The sequence below is a fragment of the Saccostrea echinata genome, unplaced genomic scaffold (genome assembly GCF_033153115.1).
Source record: "Saccostrea echinata isolate AGI-Se365-2 ecotype Australia unplaced genomic scaffold, CSIRO_AGI_Sech_v1 ptg000036l, whole genome shotgun sequence".
In the NCBI taxonomy this organism is placed as follows: Eukaryota; Metazoa; Mollusca; class Bivalvia; order Ostreida; family Ostreidae; genus Saccostrea; species Saccostrea echinata.
Genome location: NW_026889785.1, coordinates 7,871,063 through 7,890,819, shown reverse-complemented (window position 1 = coordinate 7,890,819; position 19,757 = coordinate 7,871,063). Strand labels below are relative to the sequence as shown.

The window sequence follows — 19,757 nt, the reverse complement described above, 5'->3', positions numbered from 1 at the left end:
CAGCATGCATATATTTAAGAAACAAATACTGCTCTATTAAATTTATCTTATCTCCTCTAATACATTTAAAATTCTTGCATCATTCTTATTTGCATACCAATGTAGGTATACAGAATTGCTGTACTGTTGTTTTTTTTTTGTTTTTTAACGGTCAAAAGAGTAAAAAAATGTTTTTATTTTCAGTTCTAAAATACTTTTTTATCTTATTCAATAAAGATGTTAACGAAAGTGTATCCCTTTGTACATGTATTATCATAGTAAGATGACCATTGCAAGCTGTGCTGATGGCTCTCCTCACATCTTCCAACGCAATCACTGTTCTATCCATGCCATTCTCATCTAACAAAGCTGGTTCATGTCTCCTCTCCATTTCAGTCTCAGGTGTTTCTTCATCCATACTCTCTGGTCCACCTGAAAAAAAACCTCTCCAACAATCAATGTTGGAGAGATAGGCAGAGAGGAATTCATTCCAGGTGTTTCGTGACTTCCTCATTGCCACTTACTTCCTCCAATACATCTTCACTTCCTTCTTCAAAATCCTTTCTCCTGCTACTATTAGAATTCCGTAATCTTCGAACAGATTGATGGTTAAAATATTATAATGTATTATACATTTGGATATCTTATTAGTTTTTTTTTCCATTTTTTTTTTCATTTTTTAGTTGGTTGGTTGATTATGTTTATCAAAATTTGTGCCACATTTGTTTGACATACATAAAATTAATAAATGTGTGTGTGCATGTAATAACCATGCATAATCAACATTTTCAATGCGAAAGATAACTCTCCGAAAATTTTACTTGATAAGTCTGTCTCTTTCAAAAAATATTTTCCTTTTTACAAACGAGGTGCATATTAATGACGTCGCCATTTTGAAAAATCAAGAATCCTTTTGTCACAGTGCCGTATGAATTTGGAAATAAACTTCGCCTCAATCCCCTCCTGGTCTATACAAGCATTCCAGTAGAAAAAATGCACAATACTGCGGAGACTGTCTCTTATATACATAAAACCAAGCCAATTCAGAGAATTTGTGCCCCCGTCTAAGGAAAAAAGAACGTGCAGATCGGGGGGGGGAGGGGGGGGGGGGTCGGACCCTCCAAGTAAGTTTCAAAAATATCAGGAAACCCCGTGCATGGTGTAGGTAACACGGCAGGAAAGAGACAGAATTACTCAACTGTGTCCATTAAATTGACTTAAAAGAAATGGGGCTTCATTAAGAATAAAAACAAATGACATTCCCTACAGGATATAATCCAATTTCATCGTCAAGCTGTAAAAGAACGGCACTCGTTTTATTTTTTCGACTTCTTCCCAAGAACCACTCGGTAAATTTCAACTAAACTTACCACAAAGTATCCTATTGTGTAGGGGATACAAATTTGTTCAAATGAAGGGCCACATCCTCTTCCAAGAGGAGATAATTACAAGTAAGTGAACAATTAATGGCATCTTTTAAAAATCTTCTTCTCAAGAACTATTGGGTCAGGAAAGATGAATCTCATGTTGAATCATCCTCAGGTAGTGTAGATTAAAATTTCTTTAAATCATGCCCCCTGGGGGTAGGGCAGGGCCACAATGGACCATCAAAGTTTTACATAGAAACACATCAGAAAAATCTTTATAAATCTTCTTATCAAGAACAACAATGTCATGAATGATAATATTTATATGGAAATATTTACACTTGCAAATGTTTCACCTATATAACACTATTTGAACAAGGCGTTTTTTCACCCCTGTGAAACAAGTTTGGCATCAATAGGTCACATGCTAATTAGTGCGCATGAATACATTGACCCACTGAGAACTGGGTCACTACTTTTACCACGAACGTAAACAAAACCGACTGAAATCAAATGAAAGGTGTTGAAACACTATGCCGCATAAAAAAAAAAAAACAATTTTCGTACACAAAATAAAAACTGTTCAAAACAAACTTTTTTTTAATAACAAAAAACTCTTTTTTTATTCATTTATCATAATATATGTCTGCTTTCAACCCCCTACCAAAACATAACTATCATGGCTGAGTTTGGAAATTTTGATTTCTGTGATGACGACCCATTGCTGTACCTTCTCTTTGACCGCATTGGATCTCCCCTTTATGGCCCCAGCAAGCATTGAAGAGACTGAAAAGGTCGAGGAGGAGCTAGAGATGTGTGATATGGAGGAACTTTCTAGCCCTGGTATACCCCCCCCCCTTAAGAGATTTAAGTCAATGTCTGAGGAAGATTTTAAACAGTTTGAAGACTCCAGACAATCCATTTCAACAAAAGGAAGTATTCAGTGGGGTGTGAAACTCTTTCAAGGTACATTTGTTATAGGTACCTCTAAAAATAACTATAAACAAGGAATATAAATTATGAACAAATTAAACCAATCAATTCAAACAATGCCGATATCAATATATCCTTGTAAATAAGGCAAATGTATGTTCTACAAGTACTTTTACAGTATAACAATACATTCACCAGCAAAAAAGCATACCATATTTTTTTTCTGCAGTCTAAGCAGGTGATGGTAATAAAATGCTTTATGGAATTTGATCTCGTGTCCAACCCGTATTTATATCCCGATAGATGTTTAAAAATGATACATTATTTCTTAAATATACAGGAACAGTCTTTAAAAATATTCTTCAGAACAGCAATGATTGGTTATATTTATATGGAAATAGTTTACAGTTAATGTAAATTCAAATTTGTTCAAATCGTGAACCCTGGGGGTAGGGTGGGGCCACAATGGGGGATCAAAGTTATACATTAAAATGTATAGAAATAAATCTCGAAAAATCTTCTGAAGAACCACTGGGCCAGAAAAGCTGAAACATGTGGAAGCATCCTTGGGTAGTGCAGGTTCTAAAATGTTCAAATCATGTCCCCCGGGGGGCCGTAATAGGTATTACAAGGGGGAAATCTGGTGAGGAACAGCATGGCCAATGTTACTCAGATGAGCGTTTTGGTCCATGGGCCTCTTGTTTAAATTGATAATTTTAAAAATTAGTACGAAATTTTCTGAAAATTGATTCTACTTGATCCTGATTAGGGTTCCACAAGCTATTCCAACACGTCTGTTATAAAGCAACTGCTAACAACAGATTTTCTATATTTGCTTTGGTACTGCTACTTGCTAATGATTCATAATAAAGTTGTGCGTTTTGTAGAATCTGTCAGTAAGACGATTAAAAGGAGGGGGTTCAGTGAAAAGGAAAACAAATTTATGTACAGGTACTTACTATCGTTCCTCTCTTCAGCTGGTAGTTGAAGTTGGTTGCATAAATGGCATCCTACAGAACTTAAAATACTTCCCCCTTCTGCCTGGGGAAGTTGCCCTCTGTAGAGACTGTCTGCACTCTCCCTGTTTTCAAGTTGAAAACAGGAGTGAGAGTTCTCAAGAACTGTGACCTTGTGTGAGTAAGATATTGTCTAGTTCCCTCCTCCTCCAGAACCAGATAGAAGTCATACTGAGATTTCTGAAAAAGAAAATAGCATTGCAAACAAGGTATGTCAACCATGTCAGCATTTGTGGCTTGTGTGTTCCTGGCTGTTAAATTCTATTTTTATGAGATATTTTTTGAATATGAAAAATATTTCTTTAGTTTTTTTGACCAAATATTTCCGATTTAAATGCTAAAGACAGACTGTTTTTAGCTCACCTGAACCAAAGGGTCAAGTGAGCTTTTTGATCAAAATTTGTTTGTTGTCTTTTTTGTCATCATTGGTGTCGTTGTCAAACTTTTCACATTTTTAACTTCTTATCCAGAACCACTGGGCCAATTTCAACTAAACTTGGCATAGAGTATTATTGGGTAAAGGATATTCAAGTTTGTATAAATAAAGAGCCTTATTATCATCCCAGGGGAGATAATTAATTAGTTAAAATTGGATGGGGTCATTTCAAAATCTTTTCGAGAACAAGATGAAGCTTATATGAAAGCTTCCTGACACAGTATTGATTAAAATTTTAAAATCATGACCCTTAGGTAGGGTTGGACCATTGGATGGAGTTTGGCATGGTTAACAAATCCCACTGCGGGACGTGGAGACCGCTACTTCGGATGAGACCGTATAAACTGAGGTTCCGTAATACATTAGGTGCTGACACTAAAAAGAACCCTCACTGCTCATTGGCCCCGAGTGCCGAGTATATCTTAAAAATTTGCAGCTCCCCACCGACAAGTGGTGGCATCTCCATTGAAGAGAAATATTCTAGAGAGGGACGTTAAACAACAAACAAACATTTACATGGGTAAATATAGAAAAAAAATTCTCAGGGACAGCAAAGCCATGATAAGTCATATTGGCATGTTTTTCTTTCTTGTTTTTAGAATTTTGTTTGTTAACATGCCGCTCCAGTATGTACATGTATGTAGCGGGAAGGGGGGGGGGGATAAACCAGTAAGGAACACAAACTATTCAAATGATCATTTAGTTATTGGTTTTTGTTTGTTTGTTTGTTTTGGGTTTTTCATTGTTGTTGTTAATAAGTCTTAAAATTCGTTAAAACTCTTTATACTCGCCTCATATAACAATGATTTATAGCATGGGAGTAAATTATAAATGATCTGTAAATTACACTGTATAAGAATTTTTAGTGATTATCACGACATACATGTAATGGACAACAACCTAGCTTAAATGTAAACTGCTAAATATGAAAACATAGCATTTTACGTGTACAGTATGTCTCAGCTATTTTATAGATAAGATCATAATTCAGTTGTTTGTCTTTCAAACATTTAAATTCAATCTAGCAATTGCAATTACAATTGGAAGTTCCAAACGATTTTAAAACGCATGAATAATGTAAACAAATAAATTTGAAAGCTTTTGTTATAAAGATACTCTTATCAATTTCACTCCATCCGATACATCGAAAAATAAATTCAACACCTGTTTTTACTTAGCTAGTAAGTTAAGAAAAATAAAAGTTATATACGGTGAATTTCTTGAAAATTAATCAAGTTCTCCATATTGTCACTTACTTGTACATGTTTCAATCGCCATAAAACAGTAATAATCGATTTCACTACAGTATTTGGAATATACAAGGGGTGGGGCTTACTGGCGGCAAGATTAAAGCGGGGTCCGCTTCACACATGAGTGCGTAAAAGTAACCTGGAAAGCGAACGCTGGTTTCGCAGTAGCGGACCCAGGGCTGACCCCAAGCGAACGCAAAGCGCTCCCAGAGCGGTCCCAAATTTTTTGAAAGCGGACCTCGAGCGAACCCGGGGTGCGCTTTGGGTTCGCTCTGGTGTTAGGTTGTGTCCGGTCGGTACTTTATGTCCTTCTTCCTGACGATGAAAGCATGTAATTGTATTTCTTCTTGATCCACGCCAAATTCCTCGTCCACGACCTCTAATTCTTTGTTGATAACTTCCACGACTTCTTTGGGGAAAATTCGAAATGGCGTCGTTTGCATTTGTGCTTTAGCTGTTTTTCTAAGAGTTTTGTTGTTTATGCATCATCTCTAAAATTTTATCATGTTGAGGTTTCTGTAGAAACTTTGCTGACGGTGGCAACATTCTTTTGAGAACTACTTGTTGTCTGTCTATCATCAATACACAGTAACACTCGTCCTCGAAATTTGATGAATGGCAGGGTTGGGTTTTCCGTGGAAAGTCTTCTTAGTTCCCTTTCCAACTGATTGTCTTTTACACCATCAATAAATTTTCCAGTAAGAATTTTTTTCTCGATTTGTATTGTCTCCACCCTCTTTCTTTGAAGTATTAAACATTAATTTCATCAAAGCTAATGAGTATGTCTCTAAACTTTTATTTTCACCTTGAGTTCTTTCATAAAATTTGTGTCAAAGTTGTGCAAGATTCTCCTGATTTTATATGTGTCTTCTATTATTTTCAAAATATCATCTGCAGTTTTCTTCATATCAGGTACTACTGCTTTTGCATTTCCTGTCAAATGATCAACGATGAATTCTATTTTTTCTTCACTGCTGGAAATATTGAGAATGTGTTCTCTCATGTCTGTTAACCATTCATCAACATCTGGATCTCTGTCTTTCACGGGTCGGCCAGCTAACTTTGGAAGTTTCCTTTCAGTTTTAACGTAGACTGGTAGAACCACTTTTGATGCTGCCATTTGCTTTGCTTCCATGTGTAGAAGTTACACACGCAGTTGTTCAATTTGGTCTTTTAGCTGTTCTGTTGACATGTTAATAAATTGTTTGGTGACTTTATATGGCAAAGGATACTGATCACAATGACAATGTCCACGAATTTATAAATGTCATATATAACTCACAAATATGCAAGCGAGACAATTCTCCCTTAGCAATTTATGTGAATTTAATGTTAATACAAGCAGTGTATTTCTGAAAGAGAGGTGATTCCCTCTACCCAGGAAACACACTTAAAACAGTTACTCAGTAAAGCAGTCTTTAGCCACCAACGTTGCCGATCTTTTCAACCACAACTTTGCTAGAGTTGAACATGGATGAACGCCATCTCGGTAAAGTTCATAATTGAAATAGTAAATGCTTTTCTTTCCTTGATTATTTTTTCTGTTTCTCTGAAGATCTAGTGAAAACTTGGGTGATATAGATCTAGATTCTGAATTTAGAGCACTGATGATTTTGTTTAATTTCTTACAGGCCTATACTTTTTCTTTCCGTAGATTATTACCTAACTGTTAGCGCAATCGGTAAGAGCGCAATGTCTGTACGTCATGAGGTGGAACATCGCTGTTTTGGGGTTGTTGTTTTTTTTTTTAATTTGTTACATTTCCAAAAAAATTTTTAAAATGCATTTTTTGTCAAATATTGTAAAATATGAGAATTTTAAAGCGATAAAAGTATTTTGATTATAATGTACTTTAACTCCACCTAAATATTGCCAGGTATCCAATGCTACTTTAAATTAATACTTAACAAATTAGTAAATACTTAATTTAAAATCTATGTATAATATATAAAATATCAACTTTTTTTAAAAAGTTTAACAGGTTAAAAGTTATAATCGAAATGCTAAATTTTTATAAGGAATTATAAAAGTTAGAAAAATACTACTGTTTTACTTACAATAAAATCAGAGAAATCTGCCATGTTAAACTGCCTGTTGATTTTCGGAAAATTGAATGGTGAATTTGAATTTTATTCAAAATAGTACCTGGGATGAGGCAAATGTCACGTAATTTTACCGTTTTTTTTCCTTTTTTCTGCGTCTTAGTTTTTGGAGTGGGGTACCCTAAATGAAATAAGGGAGGATTCAACACCTAACAAGTGGTTGTATGATAGAAGTTACCTCACAACCCAGGGGTTTTTAGATTAACTGAGGTCAAGCTGTCTTAATTCGTCTTTGAATAAACCGCTTCTATTTACGTTTCTGCGTGACAAGTCAGTAAAATGGTTATCACGCACCATTACGATGAGCGATAATACTTAAGAAAAAAAATCGGTTATACCTAAATATTTACATTTCAAGTCTTTGCCCATAATAGCCCTACAAATCAAATTTTGGAGTTATTTATGAATATAATGACACTCAGCATGATGATCACGTGAAGAAAAATTTTATTTGACGAGAACTGGATCAATACTGATGGCATACAGTTTCTTTTTATATATAATTAATATTAAAATATATTTGCAATAACCTTATTTTACTTATGTATTATTATATTTTACATCACTATCATGAGCGTGTTACGGTATATTCTAAAACAGAGACAGACACCCATACATATAATTGTAGTTATACACTCCATTAATCTGTACAATATATCCTTTGTATAGAACTACAAAATGGTACCTTATCTGACGTATCTAATTTTTTTTTAGTTTGTTAAGATGTATTGCATTTTCTATTATTACTTTATATATTAATTACCCTTTGAACAATTTGAATATTTTGCAATTTAAAACTATTTGCTTTTATTTTTTTTATTATTATTCCTTCTCACTTTTTTGTATGAATACACACTTGCACTGGTGTGACATGATTTTTTTTTCATCTCAATGAATGTTCTATAATTTATCCCACACCCTGGTATTTAGGTCGAACCTACGCGCAGGGCAAGTTATGACCTCTTGCGTCAGGAGGCGTATTTATTTTTCTCAAATCATTAAACAGTTAAATGAATGTTTTAAAATGATTCATCAAATGATGTTCTTTTATGGGAATTAAGTAAAATCCTTTGAAAAAAATCAATTAACAATAAAGAAATGATAATAAAGCTTTGCGTAATATCATTGCTGAAAATAAGTTTCAGGAAAATCAGTGCAGACGTTATGTTGACAAACTGTTATTTAAATTCCTCAGTGATTTGTTAATGAGTGTAAGTCCATGTCCAACACATGACAATTTACACATTTAAATAAATAAGTGATGGAAACAAAATTATGATGTAGTCATATTTAAGGCAAAGCACAAAAATGAGGGGGAGGGTTGAGAACTATCCAAGATTTTGTGTGTGTGTATGTTAAATCATTAATATTTTGATCTTAAAATCAATAGGGGTCTTTAAAGGTTTTAAAATATTTTACATAAAATTTCATTACAAAAGCTGATTCCAATGGATTTCCTTATTACCTAGCTGGAAAGTTTCTTCAATAATAGGCAAAACTCTTAGAGCAAAAATAATGGAATCAGAATATCCTGGTAATATGCATATCTAAACACTGTGTACTAAATATCTGTAGAGTATGACCAAATTCTGTGCAGCGCTTTAAGAGGAGTTGCGCTGACAAACTGAAATTCCCAGAAAAATAATGGAATCGGTATTTCCTGGTAATATGCACATCTACACATTTTGTCCTAAATATCTGCAAAGTTTGACCAAATTCTGTGGAGCGGTTTATGGGGAGTTGCGCTGATTTAAGAACAGGACTGACTGACTGATGGGTCAAAAAACATTAAACCCCCCCCCCCCGCAACATGTTGAATGTTAACATTCATCAAACTTCATAACGTAAATTGTTTTTTTTTTTCCATTATATAATTTACAATCCCTGAACCAAAGCTTAATGCCCTACAATTACCTTGTCAACAGTTCCTTTCAAAGAGGCTCTTTAACCTTTTTCTTTCGATTTTATGGTTGCAATGTCTTGCACTGCTGGTGCAGTGTGGCTCTTCACAACTTGATCTGTGACTGCTGGCGTCATTGCTGTATTCATCACCTGTAATTTTACATTTGTAATATTTTTGCAATATTTTCAGCAGAATTTGATTCATGTACTAACATCAGTATAATAATAAATGCATTCATGTTCAAAATTAATATATATTATTTAGCTAAAATTTTATTTACAACTTTTTGCATCTAATGTAAATTTAAAATCAGTTCCAACACAGATCAAGTTTGACTTCTTTATTATTTATTTTGTATGAAATCAGTTTCTGTGTATTTGAATTAGGAGACCTTTGGGTGAGTAATAGCACTCATGGCATTCATACTTGTTCAGTCATCCAAAGGTATGATTTACCACCAAGTAAACAATATTTTTAAAACAAATATTTGATACTTACAATGGGCCTTACAGAGAATTGATGTTAATACTTACAGTACTGTTCATTACAGTGGTCGACTCGGAGATTCTTTCACTAGGGGTGAACCCTTTCACTAGGAGTGAATCCTTTCACTAGGAGTGAATCCTTTCACTAGCAGCGTCTTATGTTTGCTCTCCTGAATTTTTTCTGACATGTTTTTATGCAACATAGAGCTCATGCCTTTTGGCAAACTGTGTAGTGCTGGCCAGCACATTCGTCACACCATATAAGGTCCCTTGCGGGTTTGTCCTTTCATCTGTAGCCTCTAGGACAAACAGTGTCTTTTGTTCCATTTGGGACTGAAATACAAGGAACATATTGAACAGATTGTATCAACCATAACTCGAGGATTTTTTTTCCAAGGCAGAGTTTTTGAAATGAAGAAATATTCACTGCTTAAGTGGACCAGTTATTTAGTGAAATTCACTGTTCCACACAAATATTCACTGGTCCACATACATATTAAAAAAATCAAAAAGTAACAATAATGATTACTCTTTGTCTTTAAGATAAGTGTTGATTATGTTGTCATATGTTATGTCCCAAATAAAGCTACAATTTACATTTTTTGTATAAATTGAATCGGCTGAATGAACATAAACACAGATATGGCAGAAAAAAGAAAATTCATTTGTGGGTAATTTGAATGGGTCTGATTTTCTTTCACCGAATTAATTAGGCCATGGCACAGTCATTTTGTGAAAAAGAAACAACCCAGCAGGCACACAACGTTGAATAAACTTTGAATCAACGTTGATGTTCTATGGTGATTCAACATTGATTTTATGTTAGATTTTGAAGATTTGTTTCAATGTTGGAAGTCCTAACGTTGAATCAACATTGATAATCAATGTTGATTATATGTTAAAAAACAGTTGATTCAACGTTTATTCATTTTGGAGAGGGGGGGGGGCATAGTAATAATGGTACATGTTCATTATGATAATATTCGACCATGTAAATAAAAAATAAATCCCAGATTTAAATTTCAAGCATTTTAATTGTTTTAATCTAATCAATTAACTGTGATCAAAAATCTTTATGCAAAAAATTTTTGTTATCATTAAAAATGAAAGTTCTGTCATGTAGAGTCAGCACTGTCAGTTTTACGGCCACCACCATCCTTTCTCTTCGGGACCCATTTCAGATAATTTGCTATGGCATCAACGACCTGGTTTTCCTTTACGTTGTACGTTCTCATTATGACATTTACAAAAAGCCTGAAATATATAACCAAAAAAAGATGAATGATTAATTTCTATTAATTCATTACAGCAAAAAGATGAAAAGATGTTTCAATAACAAGAGGTTCATGGGCCACAACGCTCACCTGAATAACTTCGGCCCTGCTGTTCTTCACCTTAGTTCCTCCCTTGCAATACCTATTGTGGCCCCGCCCTACCCCAGGGGACACGATTTTAATAAATTAGAATGTACAGTACCCCAGGATGCTTCCTTTTAAGTTTCAACTTTTCTGGCCCAGTGGTTCTTGAGAAGAATATTTTTTTAAGATTTCTCCTTTTTATTTTAATGTAAAACTTAGATTATCTAATGTGGCCCCACCCTATCCCCCAGGGTGATGATTTGATCAATTTAAAATCTACACTACCACAGAATGCTTCCAAATAAGTTTCAGCTTTTCTGGCCCAGTGGTTCCTGAGAAGAATTTTTAATGACCCCACCCTATTTTCTTGATTATCTCGTTTCTATCTCCCCTTGGAAGGGGATTTGGCCCTACATTTTAACAATTTAAACTCCCCGTCACCCAAGGATGCTTTGTACCAATTTTGGTTAAAATTGGCCTAGTGGTTCTTGAGGAGACGGTGAAAATGTCAGAAGTTTACAGACAGACGGAGGGACGACGGGTGATCAGAAAAACTCACTTGAGCTTTCAGCTCAGGTGAGCTAAAATAAAACAAGAAACTTTGTACATATTGTTTAAAACCAATATGATCATCTAATATTATCTTTGATCAATTTGAAGAAATTGGACCCTCCAAATGCATATTTTTTTTTTCCAGAGATATTCATATACGACATTACTTTGTTCGTTATATATCTACAAATCATACATATCAAAATCAGTGTTAATGTGAATTAAAAAAAATAATCAAGTGCAGTTCATTTGTACTCTACATAACTGGAATTAGATCTCAACAATAACTAAACATAATCATTGAAAACTAAAGCAAACAGCTCATATGTTACCTTTGCATGGCCTTTTTGATCTGGTCCCTGTAGTCGTTGCCACCAATGTGTGCAACAATGCTTTTCTATGTAAAAAAAAAGGGAAAAAAAAAGAAAAAAACATAAAAAAAAACAATAAAAGTATTTGCTTCACTGGATATTAAAAGTATCAACATTTTAATATTTTAAAAATGAAGTACATACACAAATGTATATTAAATATAATTAAACGACATTATTTGATTTTTAATAGTGTTTTATAAAATTACCAGAGAACCTGACAAAGAATAAAAAAAAATGCACTAACTTTATTGAAATTCTCATAACATTTATTAAAATTTCTAAGTTTTTTAACTTACACAAATATCATAATCCTTTCTGACATTGAAAGACAAGTCAAAATCCTTAAAGTCTTCAAGTGTTAGATTTTGGTCCAGTGTGTTCTCATATGCTCCAATTTGAACTTTGCTGTTAAAGGTATTCCCCTGTTTAACATGTCCCGTATTTCTGTTAACAGGTATATAACACGTCTTTGAAATCCTGAAAATGAAACAATGTTAATCTATACATTTGGATATTCAGAGAGAAATTAAGAGAACACCACAAATTAAATAAGATTTATGCACTGTTTACACTAGTCTCTTAGACACTTACTTTCCTCCGACATTGGATAGACAGAGCTGGAGATGGATTTGCTCAATTGAGAACGTTCTATGACGACAGTTTTCTCTGGATCTGGAGGATGAACGACGATGTTTTCTCTGGACCTGGAGGATTGACGATGATGTTTTCTCTGGACCTGGAGGATCTGCTCAACCGGGAGAACGTTTGAAGACGACTGTTTTTTCTGGATCTGCTTTAGAATTCTCATAGATTTCTACCACAGACTTTTTATCAAGTTCTATAAAATAAAATTAAATTTCTTTTCTCATGTTTTAAAACGTAACAGTCCTGTCTAAAACATTCTCATTCTTTTTACATAAAACTTGGAAAACTTAATTTGCCTCAACGTATTAAATTTTACAAATTATTTTTACAGCATTTTCAAAACATCTTTTTTTTAGAATAGACAAATACATAAATCTGTAATCTACCATAATTACTTTTACTTCTGTTAATAAAATAGCAAAAATAAATGATTTATGAATACAATGTATTGGAAAGCATGTTTTCCTGGTCCAATTGTATCACAAATTTTACATTTCTTCACCTTTGATTAATAAATTTTAAGCAAATTTATAATTTGAGGAACGATGACAATATTGTTCAATGCAAAATGAATAACCAATGACAGAATAATCTTTGTATAGTCCACTTGTGTACCAAGTCTTAATGAAATCAGATCAAACCTGAGATATGAAGTGCTTTTTTGAAGTGTTTTCAGACGGGCAGACAAACCGAATCCTGGTCCCTAACCAGAGTAGGTAAAAATGAACCGTATTATGCGGCCTTAGTGCTTCGTGTTATTCGATTGTATTGTAACACCAAATCACACACTGGTTGAACTTTGTTAAAAACAAAATAATTTTCAGTAACCTAGATGGAAGTTCAGTTTTTTAGAGTTGAGAGAAATTACATCTTTAACTTCCAAGTTACAAACGGTAACCACCTTGAAAACATCCGGCAGATATTTTGTATTATTGTATATGATTTATACAGATTACTTAAGAGTTACCTTCTCTTACTTAGACTCGATGGTTCTTTCCATTTGCTGTTTGCCGATTCAATGATCTGCGAAGACTTGATCAAAACATTGTACATTATTGAAATGTGAATTGTGGACTTAAATTTTTAATGAACATCAAGTACATGATAAATGATTATAATAAAATATGAAATGATGACTAGTGAAGACCATAAGTATTGTCATCCGAGTCTGCTACGATGCCATTCAACATTTGTGACACTTCTTTTTTGGACGCATACGATGAAGGTGGCTGGGTTTCAAGGACTTTCACAGGCAGATAAATCTTCATACTTTTCTCTCTTTCAATGTTTTTGATTTGTTTCAGTGTTTTAGCTAAAAAAAAAACGTAAAGTTTATTTCGGCATATGTAAAATTTTTGTAGTTGTTTGTTTCTTAGAAGCAATAAGTTTTAAGAGTATAATTAATATTACCAAATATTCGTAAGATTACATGATTTTTATTACGTACAAAAGTAAGAATACAATATGTCTGAAATCTATGAAGCTTATTAATAGAGACAATTCTGTACTCACTGAGAATACAATATGTCTGAAATCTATGAAGCTTATTAATAGAGACAATTCTGTACTCACTGAGAATACAATATGTCTGAAATCTATGAAGCTTATTAATAGAGACAATTCTGCACTCACTGAGAATACAATATGTCTGAAAACCATGAAGCTTATGATTAGAGACAATTGTGTACTTATCAGTGCTCCAAGTCACACTTTCTATCAGGTCGCTATATGGCCACCTAAAAATTTTCTTTGGTTGCCATTTCAGAATTTTTGGTCGCCATCAACAGATATTTCTCTCGCCAAGGTGAAAACATTTTGTGAATATCACATATAGTATATTATAAAAGCAAAGAACAATCACTCATAAATATGTACACATATAATGTCTTTTAATAAATCAAAGATTACTTTTTACTGTGACTTAACAATTTGCTAGGCTGAAGGAACCACTTATGAAATATTGTTATAACAACATGGCCGAAGGAACCGCCCCCACCCCCACCCCCCCAATAATTTTGCCGATATATAGATTACCATAGTAAACATAGATACTACAAGCTTGTGCCCCCTTCAATAAAACGTCTGATGACCTTTTTTTTTTGGCTTGTCAGGAAGTGTTTGGTAGTACCCCCTCAACTGTGAAACTGTATGGCTGTGCCCCCCCCCCTCCCCAACTGAATTTGCTTCCTACGGGCCCTGTGTTACATAGAACCACTCATATGGTTGTACGCAGAACACAAGTGATTTTATCCTAGAATAAAAGTTTAATCCATTGGAATTTTAACAAGTTTGACTGATGCGTGCATCAGGTGGAAACTTTGAGAAATGACTTTATCAGCTGTTTGTTTTGTTTTGTTTACTTAATTACTAGGTACCTGACCTATTAAACACTCCGTTAATATGGTAGGTAAGCAACATTGACCAAATGCTCAATTAACGAGGTTGGGTTTTAAAAACAGCATGCTGTAACAACATAACGTAATCTCAGTCTTTGCGACGCTTTACAAAGTTTTATGAATGTCGTCAAACATTTTCTTGATAGGGAATCTTTGAAAAATAAGTAATCTCGATCCCGATCATAAAAGTGGACAATCGCCGGTCCAAATTTTCTCAGTCGCAAAAATGCGAGTTAGTTTAAATTTCTAGTCGCAAAATTTATTTTTTGAAAGCAAATGCGACCATTTTAGTCGCAGCTTATAAATGTATATCACTGAGAATACAATATGTCTGAAAACTATGAAGCTTATTAATGGAGACAATTCTGTATTTATATATTTATGTACTTGTAAATGTATATCACTGAGAAATCAGCTTATAGTAATTTTAACACACATATCGAGGGGACATATAATAGTTCAGTTTTTCCCATCTTTTCTGTGAAGTTTTATTGTTAACGTCCCTCTCGAGAATTTTTCACTCATATGGAGGCGCCACCACTTGCCGGTGGATAGCTGCAAATTTTGTCTTTTCTGTTAAGTAAGCGCATGTATCCATCAATGATACTTTTATCAGCTGTTATTCTGCTGACGGCAAGGCTTAATAATTGAACACTTGGTAATGCGCGGACTCTACTTATAGCAACATAAGCTTGACCATGTTGAGATAATGAATTATCCAGTGTAAGGGCAGCTTCACCTACAGATAATCCTTGTACTTTATGCAATAAAGAGTAACAGGGAATATTTCTCTTATAATAAATAAATCGCCCTCAACTTAAAAATTCTTGTTTGTACACATGTGGTGGAATTAAATCTGATTTATTGAATTTAAATTGATATGAAGACTCTGAATTATGCTTCCATATAGAGATGGTTGTATACAAGTGATTACACCACATGCACCATTTATTAAACTATATTGTAAACACAGATTGCGAAGTAGCATAACTGTCGAACCAACAGAAGCGGTTAAAGATGAAGGTAAGCCCCTTCATGTCTATCGTAAAGGTAAAGTGTAGTACAGAGACAATGGATTTGGATCAAAGGCTCAAAGAGCTAATGCTTTGGCCATGTGTGCGGTGTGCGCAAACTTTTTAGAATATGGGCCATAACTCAAGAACCCCTTGGCCAATTATTGTCAAAGAAGTTGGTTCAGTTGCTGTAACGTGACGCCCTCAAATTTACCCCAAATTAAATTGTACTTTTGAAATATATTTTGTATCAGAAAAAAAATGTTAAATATATGAATTATTTAAATTTAATAATGGTTTTTAAAATTGTTGCCTCGATATACTACTTTTCATGCAATAAACTTCGACGGAATCAGAAATTCCGGAAATAGCCTACAAATTTTCTCATATAGTGCAATATTTTACCAGGTGCGCATTGATTTACCAACTTGTTACTTTGCCAAAGAATAAAACTCTGTATCAGCGACTAGCATGCCAAAAATTACGATGGTAAAATTCTGCGCGCTGTCTTAATTTTATACAAATATAATTTCAAATTTGGGAGTTGCTTCCCTTTCAACAAAATCAAATATGACATCACCACAATGACATGCAGACAAGATAGTCAACGAGCATCTGAAATGCAGAGAGAGATCCAGAACTATTACTGAAGTGTAAATCCCTAGAATTGCACTGACAGGAAAACAAACTACAGTTGTAAGCCCCTCTTCCTGATTGTTCTTCGCATGCAGAGACGCGAAGAATTTATAACTTATGGTCTAATATACAAGACATTATAGGTCCAGCAAGAGAATGGCCATATTTGATTAGAAGACTATTCTGGACGCCTCATCTCCGTCATTTTCAGAGGATTCTAATTGCAACCTTCGTTTTTGTTAACGGTTTGAATCCAGCCATTTTCTTGGAATGGGTAAACATTATGAATCTGGCAAGAGGAGGACCTGCAAGGAGTCACTTTCAGGCACTTCTTAGGTTAGTTCAATATTTAATGTTAGTATATAGATGCATATATATACATTAGATATATACAAAACATGTGCAGGTTAACCCCAGAAATATTTTGTAAAAAAATAAAATATTTTTGTTAGATGGACAGAAATTATAATAATGTTAATAAAATGATAATTTTCAAATTATTTGAGAATGGATGAAATTATGCCTTGTATGCGTGGAATGTAACAATGCGGCAATACCAATATTTGGATGGTTCTACAAGACTGTAACGTGTTCTGGGTCCGATGATATGGACCAGTCTGGTGGATGTTTACAAATGATCAGATTTACAGAAATTAATTACAAAGGCTAATATACAAACGGGTCAATATATACATATTTGCATAGAGTTATCTATCCCTTTATAATAAAGACAATCAACTATAATGAAGATATCGGACAAGGCTCTGTCCGGGGTATCTGTCCTAAGCCGTGTCACTAGACGGCTGTGTCCTTTTGATCTGACACAGGCTGCAGCCAGGTAATAGGAAAAATACACTGCTCGTATAAATATACAGTAAATACACCACTGTATACGGAGCTAGTGAAAACAAAACAACACTGGGCAGTTGTATTAACAATAAAACTTCTTTTTATTACAATCACCGTACATGTTACCAACCTTCTTCTTTGACAGCCAAACGCAGAATGACAATTTTACCTTGGATGCGCTCTTATATACGGACTAACCTCGGCTTCCATCATACCCCTAATGATAAAGCCCGTTATTAAATGAACACCGAGCCTGACAATCGGATCACCTCGCCCTTTTCCGTCGCACGCTAGAAAAAAGACTCGGAAGTAAGCGTATGAATAATGCTCGAATAGGGCAGTTTAGCGAAAGATTTCGAAGTAGTGCGACACAGTATAAATCTAACTAAAAATGAGGTGTATTGTGAGTTATTCTGTATATTTTAGAAGAACATGAATTAAAATTATGTAGTAAACAAAATTTATTGTTGTTTTTTAATTAAACTTACATTAAAAAGAACTGTAACATTGCGTCACTGAAAATATGTAAACATTCACACGTGAGAGAGAGCATGTTTCAAGACGATCTTGAATACGCTAAAAAAACAAGTTGGTTTTGATTTTAAATTTAAAGAAAACAGCTGCAAACTTTACAATCATTGTACGACTCCAAGGACACCGTTGTTGTGCCAACAGGCTATGGAAGAGTGCGATTTTCCAAGTTTTGCCCTTCCTGATGCAGAGGAAATTCAAGTTACCCAGGCCAATGATCGTCGTTGTTGTGGCACCTCTGAATTCAATTATGCAGGATCAAGTGCCAAGTTTGGCAGCAAGAGGTATTCCAGCTTGCTATATTGACATAGCAGGAACCCGAGTTACAACCTATACAAATGAGTAAGTGTACCGGAATTAGCCATAGAATGATGGCATATTTCTACCCCCTACATGCAAGATAAATTATGTCAACATACAAGATAATTATGTTTGCATGCAAGATATTTATGTCAACATGCAACTTATTTATGTTGACATGCAACATAATTATGTAGACATGCAACTTATTCAACATGCAAGATAATTATGTTAATATGCAACTTATTTATATCAATATGCCAGTTATGTTTTAACATGCAAGATATTTATGTCAACATGCAAGATAATAAGTTGCATGACAACATACAAATCTCGCATGTTGTCGTAACTCACTCACATGTTAACATAATTATCTGGCATGTTTACGGAAGCGCACGGAAACGTATAACCGCCTCGTGATGTTGTATTATATCTCAAAATAGCAAAATAAATTTAGTGTTATCTGCCAATAAAATGTATATAACGTCAAAATTTTGTCGACTTGCACAAGAAGATCAGAAAAGTACGATATACTTTGGATGATTTAACCGCCCTATTAATGCTTTGCTGACTTTGATCAAAGCAAGATAATTTTTTGCGTAATAACATTTGTTACAATAAAAAAATGTGTAGAAAGTTTCTTACAATTTTTTTCAATCAGAATTAATTATGTCGATATGATTCCCTTCATTACGCTATCACGTCAATATTTCGACAACTTCATGTCTGTCAACAAGGAATGTTAACTTACTTTTGTCGTACTACGTTTGAGCAAGTATAAATTTAACTGACTGAGTATATTTCAAAACAAATACAGAGTTCTACACATACTGACAACCTGATAAGCTCCACGAGCGTAAGAGGATGATCAAGGTAAATATATATAACTTGTATAATAGCTTTCGATGTAAAGAATTCTGGAATAGTAATCTAAGATGTAAATTTTAAACATTTCTATGTTAAAATGTTTGACATGTGGTTTTCTCAGATGTGTGCCCGCCCATTTTATTGTCAATCATCAAATGTTTATGACATTGTGGACAAAAGTATAATTTAAGTTTACTGTGTACGATATAGCTCACCTGAGCAAAAGGCTCAAGTATTAGTTTATTTGAAGTTTACCCATCGATCTGTCGTCTCTATGATAACTTTAAATATTTTTCGAGTTCTTTATAACCACTCAGTAACTTCTTATCGAACTTGCCCCAAAGTATCCTTTGAGACAGGAGATTTAAATTTATTCGAGTTACCCCCCCCCCCCTTTTTTTCCCTCCGCTTTAAGAGAGATAATTAAGAGATAGGTATAATATGATGAGGTCATTTAAAAAAATCTTTACTTGGAACACAATTGGACAGAAAACTCAGTGAAGATTCGGGTGCGTTCAATTCAAAGAGCCACTTTCACGATGGGTCCATACAGGAGTTCGAATGATTAACATAAGGAACATATACATTCAACAAGTGGAAAGTTCAGTGTCAATGTGACAACAAACCGGAATTTTGCATTAAGATGACTAAGTTCAACAACTTTTATTTTACTAATAAATTATTGAAAATTAAAAAACTAAACACTATATTTATGATAAATGTACAATTAATCCGAAAAAGTCTTATCTTGAAAACTAGGAGAAA

The 19,757-nt window shown here is 34.1% G+C and overlaps 1 pseudogene; it reads right to left on the bottom strand.

The window, feature by feature from the left end:
* Positions 1-10,586: 10,586 nt before the first annotated feature.
* Positions 10,587-12,429, bottom strand: LOC133199963 (uncharacterized; annotated as a pseudogene).
* Positions 12,430-19,757: the final 7,328 nt, after the last annotated feature.